We start from the raw sequence: 14379 nt of genomic DNA, 5'->3' as shown, positions 1-14379 counted from the left end.
GGAAAATGTTTAGTTGATAAGTAACAGGGTAATATAGGAGAACAATGAGCCATGGATATATTTAGAGGAGAAAAATTCAACAGTCAACAAAGGCAGGTGGAGTGTGGCTGTTTTAAATCAAGGACATAGAATTTTTGTTTGAAAATATGCTTTCTATAGTCTTAACATCCCTTCTGAGATGTAGATCTTGTGCCCTAGGCTCTGAAAACATGATATCCATCCTTTGAGTTAAAGGGGACATTTCCTTTACTATACAACTGTAAGACATTATGACACAATTACTCAGGCAAAGAGACTTGTAATTAATCAGAAAAAGAACTATGAGCAGAATTTAATCAATCAAAAGTAGAAGAGAATACCCATAAGATTTGTAAATTGTTACACTTAATGGTTGCTCTTTGATTGAGAGGTCTGCCTTGAATTCTAGTCAAAGCACACAGGTTGATTGATGTTTCTAATCTGGACATAAACCCTTAAAGGCAAAGTAGCAGATGAAGCAAATAATCAAATGGTACAGCTTCTACCTCATAGAGTTATCATGAGAATTAAGCAAAATAATGTATGTTGAACCTAGCACAATATATAGTAGTACATGGTAAACACATTATACATAAATCTGGTTCTTGTTCAAACTAGTAGTTACCAATGGGGAGGGGGAAGGGAGGAGAGGCAAGATGGAGGTAGGGAATAAAAAGGTACAAACTACTATGTATAAAATAAATAAGCTACAAGGATATATCGTACACCACAGGGAGTATAGCCAATGTTTTATAAAAATCTATAAATGGAGTATAACCTTTAAAAATTATGAATCACTATGTTGTTTACCTGAAACCTGTATATCCTGTAAGTCAACTATACCTCAATAATAAAAATATTATTTTTATAATAATAAAAAAAGAAAAGAAAAAAAGGGGACATTTCTTTTATTGCATTTATTGTTATCTTATTCTGTTTATGCATTTCCATTTAAAATCTGTGTACACGAATATCAAAATAGCTTGGTTAGTTGCTTGATGAGTTCTTTTCCAACCTTGGGCTCTCTATGAATTTCAAGGACAGTAAATTATGGGTTATTTTACCATAGAACAATCATTCATTAGATGTTCCATTCCAACAACAGATGGCAAATATCTGGTTACCAGCTGTTTTCCTAACCAGCTCCATAGCCAGATGTGGCTGGGAATACTTCATCCCTATTGGTCCATATTAGATGTGTGATGTTTGTGTGTTTGAGCCAGCAGTTCCTTCTAATATTAATTTTAACAGTAGAGACAAGATAGCCTGAAAATTCAGACAGGTCTTCCTAAAACCAAGATCCTGCTAATGAAAAATCTCCATTCCAGTTGCCTTTGAGGACTGTAATGATTACTTCTAGTTGTTTAAATTGAATCTTACACATGCTTTGGCTTCACTTAGTGGCCAGGGTCCCACTGAATACATGAGGCATTCTTCATGCACATAGCACTCTTGATCTGTGCCCAGATGGATGCCATTTTACCGATGGAGTTACTTTCCGAGTTCTTCAAGGGACGTGTTCAATGCTATTTCTGACAATTTTCTAGGAGATCCTTATGTACTTCAGTCATGTGCAGAAACAGTCTGCTGTAGTGGAAGAGCTTTGGGATTAGAATCAGATTAAAGGGTCATCTTCTCTTACTTCACCCACAAGAGAAAGGGGGACGGAGTCAAGATGGCAGTGTGGGAAGACACCGAGTTAGCGTCTCCCCACAACTAAGGCACCTGCTGGCCGCTGGTGGGGGACCCTGACACCCAAGGAGATGGGAGGAACCCCCAAGTGAACCAGTAGGACGTGGGAGGACTGAGGTGGGGAGAAGAAGTGGAGGACAGACAGGATCGGTGCCTCTAAGGCCAAGAGATCAGGAGAAGCAGGCAGGAGGGGTCCTCTGGGAGGAGTGGGAGAAGAGCAGAGGGCATTTGCCCTGCTCACTCAGGCCTGGGGAGCCTGCTGAGCTCCCAGGCCAGTTCCCTGCCCTCAAAGGTTCCCTCACCCTGCGGCCACATTGGTCCTGGAGGAATAGGAGGGAGGCCCGGGAGATCAGGAGAGGCAAGCGGGAGGGACCCTCCAGGACTGGAGGAGCAGGAGAGAAGAGGAGGGCATTTGCCCAATCCACTCGAGCCCAGGAAGCCTGCTGGGCTCCCAGTGAGGTTCCCCACCCTCTGAGTCCAAGGGTGGGAGACATGCCTGGGCTCCTTCTGTTCCTTGAGCTTAAGCCCCACGTCCCACAGCCCCCCAGAGCCTTTTCCAGCCCTGTGGGTCCTAAGCATAGGCCCCGCCCACCACCCAAAACTTGCCCTTGCTTAGGCCCCGCCCTCCACAGCCAAGAACTTTCCCCCCACTTTTTAAAAATTTTCCCTCCTCCTCTTTTTTATTATTGTGGTACTGATGTACCTTCTGGTTGTTGATTCATCTATATTTTTATTTTTACATTCTTTCTAACATACCTGTTAGTTTCCTAGTCTAATTTTATTATTTACTATGTTATTGTTCTCTTTTTTTTTTTTTTTCTTTTTTTTGCCATTCCACACAGCTTGCAGGATCTTCATTCATGAGCTGGGATCAGGCCAAAACTCCTGCAGTGGGAGCTCCAAGTTCAAACCACTGGACTAACACAGAACCTCAGACCCCAGGGAATATTCATCAGAGTGAGGTCTCACGGAGGTCCTCATCTCAGCACCAAGACCCAGCTCTACCCAACAGCCTACAAACTCCAGTGTTGGAAGCCTCAGGCCAAGCAACCAGTTAGACAGGAACATAATCCCGCATATTAAAAAAAAAAAAAAAAAGTCACAGATGAAGGAGCAAGGTAAAAACCTACAAGACCAAATAAATGAAGAGGAAATAGGCAATCTACCTGAAAAATAATTCAGAGTAATGATAGTAGAGATGATACATAATTTCAGAAATAGAATGGAGGCATGGAATGAGAAAATAAATGTTTAACAAAGATCTAGAAGAACTAAAGAACAAACAAACAGAGATGAACAACACAATAACTGAAATGAAAAATACAATAGAAGGGGCTTCCTTGGTGGCACAGTGGTTGAGAGTCCACCTGCCAATGCAGGGGACATGGGTTCGTGCCCCAGTCTGGGAAGATCCCACATGCTGTAGAGCAGCTGGGCCTGTGAGCCATGGCTGCTGAGCCTGCACTCCACAATGGGAGAGACCACAACAGTGAGAGGCCCGCATATCACAAAAAAAAAAAAAAAAATACACTAGAAGGAATCAAACAGAATAACTGAGCAGAAGAATGCATAAGTGAGCTGGAAGACAAAATGGTGGAGTATTTATTCTGCCGAGGAGCAGAATAAAGAAAAAGAATGAAAAGAATTGAAGACAATCTCAGAGACCTCTGGGACAACACTAAATGCACCAACATTTGAATTCTAAGGGTCCCAGAAGAAGAAGAGAAAAAGAAAGGGCCTGAGAAAATACTTGAAGAGATTATAGTTGAAAAATTCCCTAACATGGGAAAGGAAATAGTCACCCAAGTCTGGAAGCACAGAGAGTCTCATACAGGATAAACCCTAGGAAAAACACACAAAGACACATATTAATCAGACCAACGAATATTAAATTCAAAGAAAAAATATTAAAAGCAGCAAGGGAAAACCAAAAAATAACATACAAAGGAATCCCCATAAGTTTATCAGCTGATTTTTCATCAAAAACTCTGCAGGCCAGAGGAAGGGACAGGATATACTTAATGTGATGTAAGAGAAAAACCTATAACCAAGATTACTCTACCCAGCAAGGATCTCATTCAGATTCAATGGAGAAATCAAAAGCTTTACAGACAAGCAAAATCTAAGAGAATTCAGCACCACCCAACCAGCTCTACAACAAATGCTAAAGAAACATTTCTAGGCAGGAAACACAAGAGAAGAAAACGACCCACAAAAAACCCCAAAACTGTTAAGAAAATGGTAATAGGAACATACATATGGATAATTACCTTAAATGTGAATGGATTAAATGCTCCAACCAAAAGACACAGGCTCGCTGAATGGATACAAAAAAATGACCCATATATATGCTGTCTACAAGAGACCCACTTCAGACCTAGTGACACATACAGACTGAAAGTGATGGGATAGAAAAAGATATTCCATGCAAATGGAAATCAAAAGAAAGTTGGAGTTGCAATACTTGTATCAGGTAAAATAGACTTTAAAATAAAACTTTACAAGAGATAAGGAGGGACCCTACATAATGATCAAAGGATCAATCCAAGAATAAGATATAACAATTATAAATATTTATGCACCCAACATAGGAGCAGCTCAATACATAATGCAAATGCTAACAACCATGAAAGGAGAAAACAATGGCAAAACAATAATAGTAGGGGACTTTAACACCCCACTTACAGCAATGGATAGATCATCCAAATGGAAAATAAATAAGGAAACACAAGCTTTAAATGACACAATAGACCAGATAGATTTAATTGCTATTTATAGAACACTCCACCCCAAAGTGGCAGAATACACTTTCTTCTCAAGTGCACATGGAATATTCTCCAGGATAGATCACATCTTGGGTCACAAATCAATCCTCAGAAAAGTTAAGAAAATTGAAATCATATCAAGCACCTTTTTTGACCACAACATTATGAGATTGGAAATCAATTATAGGAAAAAAACAGTAAAAAACACAAATACATGGAGGCTAAACAATGCACTACTAAACAACCAAGAGAACACTGAAGAAGTCAAAGAATAAATAAAAAATACATAGAAACAAATGACAACAAAAACATGATGACCCATGGGATGCAGCAAAAGCAGTTCTAAGAGGGAAGTTTATAGCAATTCAATCTCAAACAAGAAAAAACCGAAATAAACAATCTAACCCTACACTTAAAACAACAAGATAAAGAAGAACAAAGAAAACCCAAAGTCAGTAGAAGGAAAGAAATCATAAAGATCAGATCAGAGGTAAATGAAGAAGAAATGAAGAAAACAATAGCAAAGATCAATAAAACTAAAAGCTGGTTCTTTGAGAAGATAACCAAATTTGATAAACTATTAGCCAGACTAATAAAGAGAAAAAGGGAGAAGACTCAAATCAACAGAATTAGAAATGAAAAAGAAGTAACAACTGACACTGCAGAAATACAAAGGATCATGACAGATTACTACAAGCAACTATATGCCAATAAAATGGACAACCACAAAAAAATGGACAAGTTCTTAGAAAGGTACAATTTTCCTAGGCTGAACAAGGAAGATTTAGAAAATATAAACAGACTTATCACAAGTAATGAAATTGAAACCGTAATTAAAAGTCTCCCAACCAACAAAAGCCCAGGACCAGATGGCTTCACAGGTGAATACTATCAAACATTTAGAAAGGAGCTAACACCAGTCTTTCTCAAGCTCTTCCAAAAATTGCAGAGAGAGAAACACGCCCAAATTTATTCTACAAAGCCACCATCACCCTGATACCAAAACCAGAAAAAGATATCACAAAAAAAGAAAATTATAGACCAATATCACTGATGAACATGGATGTAAAAATCTTGAACAAAATACTAGCAAACAGAATCCAACAGCACATTAAAAGGATCATACACCATGATCAAGTGGGCTTTATCCCAGGGATGCAAGATTCTTCAATATATGCAAATCAATCAATGTGATACACCACATTAACAAATTAAGGAATAAAAACCATATGATCATCTCAATAGATGCAGAAAAAGCTTTTGACAAAATTCAACACCCATTTATGATAAAGACTCTCCAGAAAATGGGCATAGAGGGAACCTACCTCAACATAATAAAGGCCATTTATGACAAACCCACAGCAAGCATCATACTCAATGGTGAAAACTGAAAGTATTTCCATTAAGATGAGGAACAAGACAAGGATGTCCACTCTCGCCACTCTTATTCAACATAGTTTTGGAAGTCCTAGCCATGGCAATCAGAGAAGAAAAAGAAATAAAAAGAATCCAAATTGGAAAAGAAGAAGTAAAACTGTCACTGTTTGCAGATGATGTGATACTAAACATAGAAAATCCTAAATATGCCACCAGAAAACTACTAGGACTAATCGATGAACTTTGTAAGGTTGCAGTATACAAAATTAATGCACAGAAATCTCTGGCATTCCTATATGCTAATGACAGAAAATCTGAAAGACAAATTAAGGAAACACTACCACTTACCACTGCAACAAAAGAATAGAATACCTAAGAATAAACCTGCCTATGGAGGCAGAAGATTGTACTCAGAAAACTATAAAACAGTGATGAAAGAAATCAAAGATGACATAAATAAATGGAGAAATACACCATGTTCTTGGATTGGAAGAATCAATATTGTGAAAATGACTATAATACCCAAAGCAATCTACAGATTCAATGTAATCCTTATGAAACTACCAATGGCATTCTTCACAGAATTAGAACAAAAATTTTTACAATTCGTATGGAAACATAGAAGACCCCAAATAGCCAAAGCAATCTTGAGAAAAACAAACGGAGCTGGAGGAATCAGGCTCCCTAACTTCAAACTATACCACAAGCTACGGCAATCAAGACTGCCACAAAAACAGAAATATAGATCAATGGTACAGAATAGAATGCCTACTGATAAACCCATGCACATATGGGTACCTAATTTATGACAAAGGAGGCAAGAACATACGATACAGAAAAGACAACCTCTTCAATAAATAGTGTTGGGAAAACGGGACAGCTACATGTAAAAGAATGAAATTAGAACACTACCTAACACCATACACAAAAATAAACTCCAAATGGATTAAAGACCTAAATGTAAGATGAGACACTATAAAACTCTTAGAGGAAAACATAGGAAAAATACTCTTTGACATAAACCACAGCAAGATACTTTTTGACCTACTTCCTAGAGTAATGGAAATAAAAATAAAAATAAAAAGATGGGACTTAATTAAACTTAAAAGATTTTGCACAGCAAAGGAAACCATAAACAAGACGAAAAGACAGCCCTCAGAATGGGAGGAAATATTTGCAAATGAAACAACAGACAAAGGATTAATCTCCAAAATATATAAACAGCTCATGGAGCTGAATATCAAAAAAACAAACAATCCAGTTAAAAAATGGGCAGAAGACCTAAATAGACGTTTCACCAAAGAAGACATACAGATGGCCAAGAGGCACATGAGAAGATGCTCAACATTACTAATTATTAGAGAATGCAAATCAAAACTACAATGAGGGGGCTTCCCTGGTGGCACAGTGGTTGGGAGTATGCCTGCCGATGCAGGGGACACGGGTTTGTGCCCCAGTCCGGGAGGATCCCACGTGCCGCGGAGCGGCTGGGCCCATGAGCCATGGTCGCTGAGCCTGCACATCCGGAGCCTGTACTCCACAACAGGAGAGACCACAACAGTGAGAGGCCCATGTACCGCAAAAACAAAAAACAAACAAACAAAAAAACTACAATGAGGTATCACCTCATGCCAGTCAGAATGGCCATTATCAAAAAATCTAAAAACAATAAATGCTGGAAAGGGTGTGGTGAAAAGGGAACCCTCCTGCACTGTTGGTGGGAATGTAAATTGATACTACCACTATGGAAAACAGTATGATGGAGGTTCCTTCGAAAACAAAAAATAGAACTACCATATGATCCAGCAATCCCACTACTGGGCATATACCCTGAGAAAACCATAATTCAAAAAGACATGTACCACAATGTTCATTGAAGCACTCTTTATAATAGCCAGGACGTGGAACCAACCTAAATGTCCATCAACAGATGAATGGATAAAGATGTGGCACATATATACAATGGAATATTACTCAGCCATAAAAAGAAACAAAACTGAGTTATTTGTAGTGAGGTGGATGGATCTAGAGTCTGTCATACAGAGTGAAGTAAGTCAGAAAGAGAAAAATAAATGCCGTATGCTAACACATATATATGGAATCTAAAAAAAAAAAAAGGTACTGACAAACCTAGTTGCAGTGCAGGAATAAAGATGTAGACATAGAGAATGGACTTGAGGTCATGGGGTGGGAGGGGGAAGCTGGGGCGAAGTGAGAGTACCATCGACATATATACACTACTGAATGTAAAATAGTTCGCTAGTGGGAAGCAGCAGCATAGCACAGGGAGATCAGCTCGTTGCTTTGCAATGACCTAGAGGGGTGGGATAGGCAGGATGGGAGGGGGAGTCAAGAGGGAGGGCATATGGGGACATATATATGCATATGGCTGATTCACTTTTTTGTACAACAGAAAGTAACACAGTGTTGTGAAGTTATTATACTCCAATAAAGATCTATTAAAATAAAGAAAAAAAAAAGAAGACACTTCACCCAAGACAAACCAGTTCTTTTCCTGAGCCTTCACATACTCCTGTAAATTGCACATGATAATTCTTGTCCTGAAAACCTCACAATTGTTATAAGAATAAATGCATACTTTTTTGTGGATCTGTTCATATGTATTTTATGTAAGCATGCATTCTCTTCCTCCCTCCCTCCTTCCTTCCTCTCCTTCTTTCCTTTCTTTCTTTCTCTTTCTTTCTTTCTTTCTTTCTTTCTTTTTCTTTCTTTTTCTTCCCTTACTTTTTTTTTCAGTGATTCTGTTTTATGCTCTCTGTTGTGTTCCTTCCAGAGCTCTTTATCCATTTCAGTTCCTCTAGGAAATCTATAATGGCGTTACGCAATGGGCATTGTGTGGAATATTAATATGTTATTATGTAATTAAAAAGTTGACCCCATGGTCAAATGCGTCTGAGAAATTCTGAGTAAAGAAAGTTGGGGAAGGACCTTTGACTGAGGGCTTTCTGTGTCTCTGGTACGTTAGTGCATTGTACAGCTCCAAAAGGTGGACATCGGATGTGTGTAGAATTCTGCCAAATGCTCTTGAGCTTATTCACTCATAAAAGCCTCTTAGTACCCTGAGGTTGCCTTCCATGCACAGACTTCTAAGGAATCTCTTTTGGGAAATATAACTCTGTTGTGTCTCCTGACCCTTTTGCATCATGGTACATGCAGGAAGTGATGCTGTAACAGAGCAGGACCCCATGTGGTCTTCTCAGAACAGATTCCCCTCCCACACATCCTCTGCCTGCCCCTTGTCTATAAAAACTTTAGCCTCCTAGGCTTTCCCCAAGTTCCTAGGCTTTCCCCAAGTTCCAAAGAGTAAATTTAATCAGAGAAGTGAGAAAATGCAGAAAGAAAGGAAAACAGTCAAGCAAGACAAAATAACAATAGTTTAGCCATTAAACAAAGTCAAGGATTTTCAGTTCCTCCTCAAGGGCTATAGATAATATTCTAAGCCATATCCTTTGAGCTGTTTTACAGATACTGAAATCCCTACCAGGCGGAAGAAGTTAACCGCATACTGCCCACAAGCATGTAGACCCCAGACCAGTTGGAACCAGAGGTTGATGATCTTGACTCTCAATTACCTCACCACCAACAAATCAGAAGAATGTCCACTAGTTGATCACACACTTCACAACCCCCTTTCCTCACCCTGTCTTTAAAAACCTTTCCCTGAAAGCCACTGGAGAGTTCAGGTCTTTGGACTTCTTGCTTGGCTCCTGCAATAAACGCTGCACTTTCCTTCACCACAACCCAGTGTCAGTAGATTGGCTTTACTGTGCATGGGCAAGCAGACCCAAGCTTGATTCAGTAACAATGCTATTTCTTCAGCAGGTAGGGGTGGAAGAGGAGGTATGGACAGATGGCACAGCCTGGGATTTCCAGCAGCCCTCGATTCCCTCCAGCTTCCTTGGGGGCCAAGGAATCCATATTCAAGGGTACACTTGCAGGGCGGCTCCTCTGTCCTATTCTTTCCCCATTTCAGAAAAAGCCCTGAAGGTAGAAACTTAGGCAGTTGGTGCTGTAATGCCATTTTCTCCCAAGTTCTAACCATACCCTCCTGTCCCTAGTGGCCTTATTACAGCCACTTGAGGCAAGAAACCCTCGAAGTCTGGCACAACCACAGTCAAACCACGACCACCTGTTCAGAATGGGCTCCATTCCAGCCTCCCTCCAACCTCTTCAAAAAAGTTAGAGTGATCCTATTATAAACATGAATGCCTTGGTGGCTGACCATCCTGCTGAGCACACTTCACTGGCCTTCATCTCACCTAGAGCGGAGTCACAGCTCCCCACCAGTCTCAGGATCTGGATCCACCCATATTTGCATGTACTAACCTCCACTGTGCTGACCTTTCCCCAGTTTCTAGAACAATCCCCACCTATTTGTCAGCGTAGGCTTTTGCACTCACTCTTCCCTTTGACTATCTGTTTTGCTTTTTTCTTGTCCCATCGCAGGGCTAAACTCCTGCTGTCCTTCAGGGTAGCTCTCCCCGGCTGTTGGTTGCAGCAACGTGTGCTCTGGGCATTCTCCCTCCAAGCATGTGCTGCCTCCACGCAGCCCAGCTGGCCCCACTGGACCCTTCACTTATCCACTGGGCTGCCTCTCCTAGGAGCCTAGCAGTCTCCTTCAGCACTTTGTCCTCAACGCCTGGTATTCAGGTGCTTGATAAACTTATTTTTGAATGGATGAAAGGGGTATATGAAGATGAATCACGCAGACATTTCCCACAAGGAGCTTCTGGGCCAGCTGGAGAAGAAGTTACTTGCCCAACTAACCCACGGGAAATCTGGTCTGAGTAAGTGGGCATGGTGCACAGAAAACCCCACAGAAGTACAGGTGGCTGGTGGTGGGCAGGGGTGGCTGTGAAGTCTGTAAAGCATTACAGAAGAGGAGGTGACATGTGAGTTCTGTCCTTAATGGCTTTTTTTTTTTTTTTTGTGGTATGCGGGCCTCTCACTGCTGTGGCCTCTCCCGTTGCAGAGCACAGGCTCCGGATGCGCAGGCCCAGTGGCCATGGCCCACGGGCCCAGCCGCTCCGCGCAGCATGTGGGATCTTCCTGGACCAGGGCACGAACCCGTGTCCCTTGCATTGGCAGGCAGACTCTCAACCACTGCGCCACCAGGGAAGCCCCCTTAATGGCTTTTTTAAAAAAACAACTACACTGAAGAATCATGCAATGCTGCCAGCATTGGCTGAAATCCTGGGCTACAAGTCTGCACACTCCTTTGTAACTGGTCCTGGCTGGCAGAAACTTTCATTTTGCATTTACTGTTTACTATGACCCCAGCATTATCTTCAAAATAAAGAAACATGCCATCTTTTCTCTGATTTGACTTTGTACATCTGAATTCTCAAAGAGCACTGTCCGGAGAAAGTGCTCTTAGGGGTTCAAGAGAAGAGGAAGATGTTAAGTCTTCATTGAATAAATATGCTATAAAAGGATTAGAAATATAATGTTTAAATACCATCAGCATCCAAAATCACATTAATAAAACAGATGATCAGAAAACATGTTTCCTGGTATTACATATAAAACTTGAGCACCAGGTGTTCTAAATCTAAAGCGGATTATTATGTGCCTGCCTGCTACAGAATGACCAAAACACGGACATGTGTCTTTTCAAACCATTTCTTCCCTTTCCTGGTCATCTTTCCAGCCCACCAAACCAGACTCCAGGAGTGGTCACCAGGCAACATTGCCACTGCATGTCTATATAGTCCCACAAGAGACATCTTCAAAACTTCTTGACATCATTACCATTCCATCGGTACATCCAGTGTACAGCAAGCACTGTGATCACTAAGACAAAGGCGGAGGGAAGGCTAGAGCTTGGCCCACTCCCCAGTCTGGCAAGAGGAAGTCTGAACACCCAGCACTGGACCCAGCTCTGATAAGGGAGAGGCCCAGGAAATGATTGTTGTGAATAATATGATTACTAGAACTGTTGATTTTTGTTGATGGTGATTTTTGTTGTGATTATGTAAAAAATGAGTTTCAAGAAAGCTAGATGAAGAACAGAACATCACGTGTTCTTTTCATCTTAGCCAGCCCCAGCATGGCACTGCATGGGGTAGGGCCAACAAAGGAAGGGCTACTTCTGGGTTGGCATCTTCCCAAAGCCCAGCTTTCAGAGTGAGAGACTCTCCCCCGGGATGACTGGCTGCCTGCTCCATCTCCTGGGTGCTGCTGTGTTTCTGAGGATGCGCCTATCTTCTCTCAGGCCCTAGAGGTGTTTTAAAAGCACAGCCCATGAAATTTCCCACTCACGCTGCCAGAGCAGACTTGCAGTGGTCGCAGCCCACAGCTCACCTTGGGCACACAACTCTGTAGTAGTGTGTAAGGCTTGGCCGGTAGTTATAGTCTTTCCTCCCCCAAAACAAACCCTGGCTGATAATCTACATTCATGATTTCGAGCAGTGAGGGCCCAAGTAGTCTCCATGGTGATGATTCACGCTTGGGTCTCCTAGGAGACAATCACACGTGCGACAGACTTCAAATTCATTTTACTGCCCAAAATATGAAGTGATTTTTTTTTCACACTGAGACACGCTCAGAATCTGTAAGTTAAAATTTAATTTTTTCTAACCACCTTTTTCCCATGGCATAAAGAGGTGAGATATTCCGAAGAGGAAAGAGAGGCCTTAAAGGTAAGCAAAAAGCATACTGTTTCTTGAATTGTATTATAAATAAGCTTCAGGAGTAAGTGATGAGCCCAGGGCATCAGAGGTGGGATTTTCTTGTTGTATCTTAGGGACAGTTTGGCCCAGTGGATCGGGTTCTCTACTTAAATTTGGTGTTTCCTTCAATTTAATCTTGGATGATTTATAACAAAGCTCCAGTTGGGGCTGGATTTAAGAACATGTAGGACTTCATTCATCGTGTTGATTAACAGTCTGAAGTTATTACTCACCACCACAATTCCTGCTTTGCCAGCAACACAGCCATGGAGAGTTTCCTGGCCAAAACACAGAAAAAAACTCTTTTCTTAGCAGCTAAAACATTCCACTTTCCTGAAAGCTCAGACAACCACCAAGCTAACACACAGGCCTCATGGGTGATGCCCTAATGCCCCTGCAAGGGGTCAGTGCTGAAACACAAGGCAGGACAGCCCCAGGGTGGTGGCAGGAAAAACGCCATATGTGTGTCTTATCAAGAAGGCTTACCTATTTCTCACAAATGGGAGTTGGTTCATCTCACGCTCATCCACAAGAGGGCTACCTGTTATTACTTCTTGTTGCAAAATCTCCCTGCAGCACTTTTAGAAAGACAAAGAGGCAGGTGACAAGGAGGCTGACGTGGAGGGTGCACAGTGGTAGTGGTGGATGGCTCTCCTCCTGCTTGAGTCAATACAACCCAGGATGCATTGTGAGGACCTAGTGGCCCAAACGCTGAAAGGACGTAGTGTGACCAGGCTCTTCTTTCCAGAAGGTCCTCTTCTGATTGGAAACAAACTTAAACCACAACTATAATAAAATGGGGCGGCTGCTCTTAAGAGGTGTGTTCTGTCTTTCTCTGTGTGACTTACTTCACTTAGTATGATCACCTCTAGGTCCATCCATGTTGCTGCAAATGGCAGTATTTCATTCTTTTTTATGTCTGAGAGAAAGAAAATACCATATGATATCACTTATATGTGGAATCTAAAAAACAGTGATACAAATGAACTTATTTACAAGACAGAAATAGACTCAGACATAGAAAACAAAGTTATGGTTACCAAAGGTGGAGGGGCTGTAAATTAGGAGTTTGGGATTAACATATACACACTACTATATGAAAAATAGGTAAACAGCAAGAACCTACTGTATAGCATAGGGAACTATACTCAATATTCTGTAATAACCTAAATGGGAAAAGAATTTGAAAAAGAATAGATATACGTATGTGTATAACTGAATCACTTTGGTGTACACCTGAAACTAACACAATATTGTAAATCAACTATACTCCAATATAAAATTAAATTTTTTTAAAAGAAAAGGTGTGTTCTGAGTGTTTGGGGAGCTCAGAGAAGGGAGTGATTGATTTTCTCTGGAGGAAAGTTGCGGGCAGTTTGGGAAGTCTGATAAAGGAAGAAGGACCAAGGGAGGCCAAAGAGAAAGGGCCATGTGTTAACTAGTTGTCAAAGAACAAGTTTAAATCATTCTATTGCAGGAGCCCAGAAAGAGGGCAGCAGGAGCTGAGTTCTGGCTGAGCAAAGGTCAAGTGGTGCCAAGGTGCCTGGCATGAGAAATGGAGTATCTGCATATCTGAAATCAACGTTACATTCTTGGCTTCATGCTGTGTCTCTCTTTTTTTTTTTTCTTTACAGACATAATTTTTTTTTAAATTTTTAAACATTTTATTCTTTCAGCTTTATTGAGATATATTTTACATATAATAAAAATCACAACTTAAAAGGGAATATTGTGGACAACTTTATGTCAAAAAACCTGAAAAATTAAATGTAATAGACAAATTCTTCAAAAGACACAAACTAACAACGCTTATTCAAGAAAAACATATAACTTGA

Source organism: Globicephala melas, chromosome 2, assembly GCF_963455315.2.
Source record: "Globicephala melas chromosome 2, mGloMel1.2, whole genome shotgun sequence".
Taxonomy (NCBI): Eukaryota; Metazoa; Chordata; class Mammalia; order Artiodactyla; family Delphinidae; genus Globicephala; species Globicephala melas.
This window is presented reverse-complemented; position numbering follows the sequence as displayed.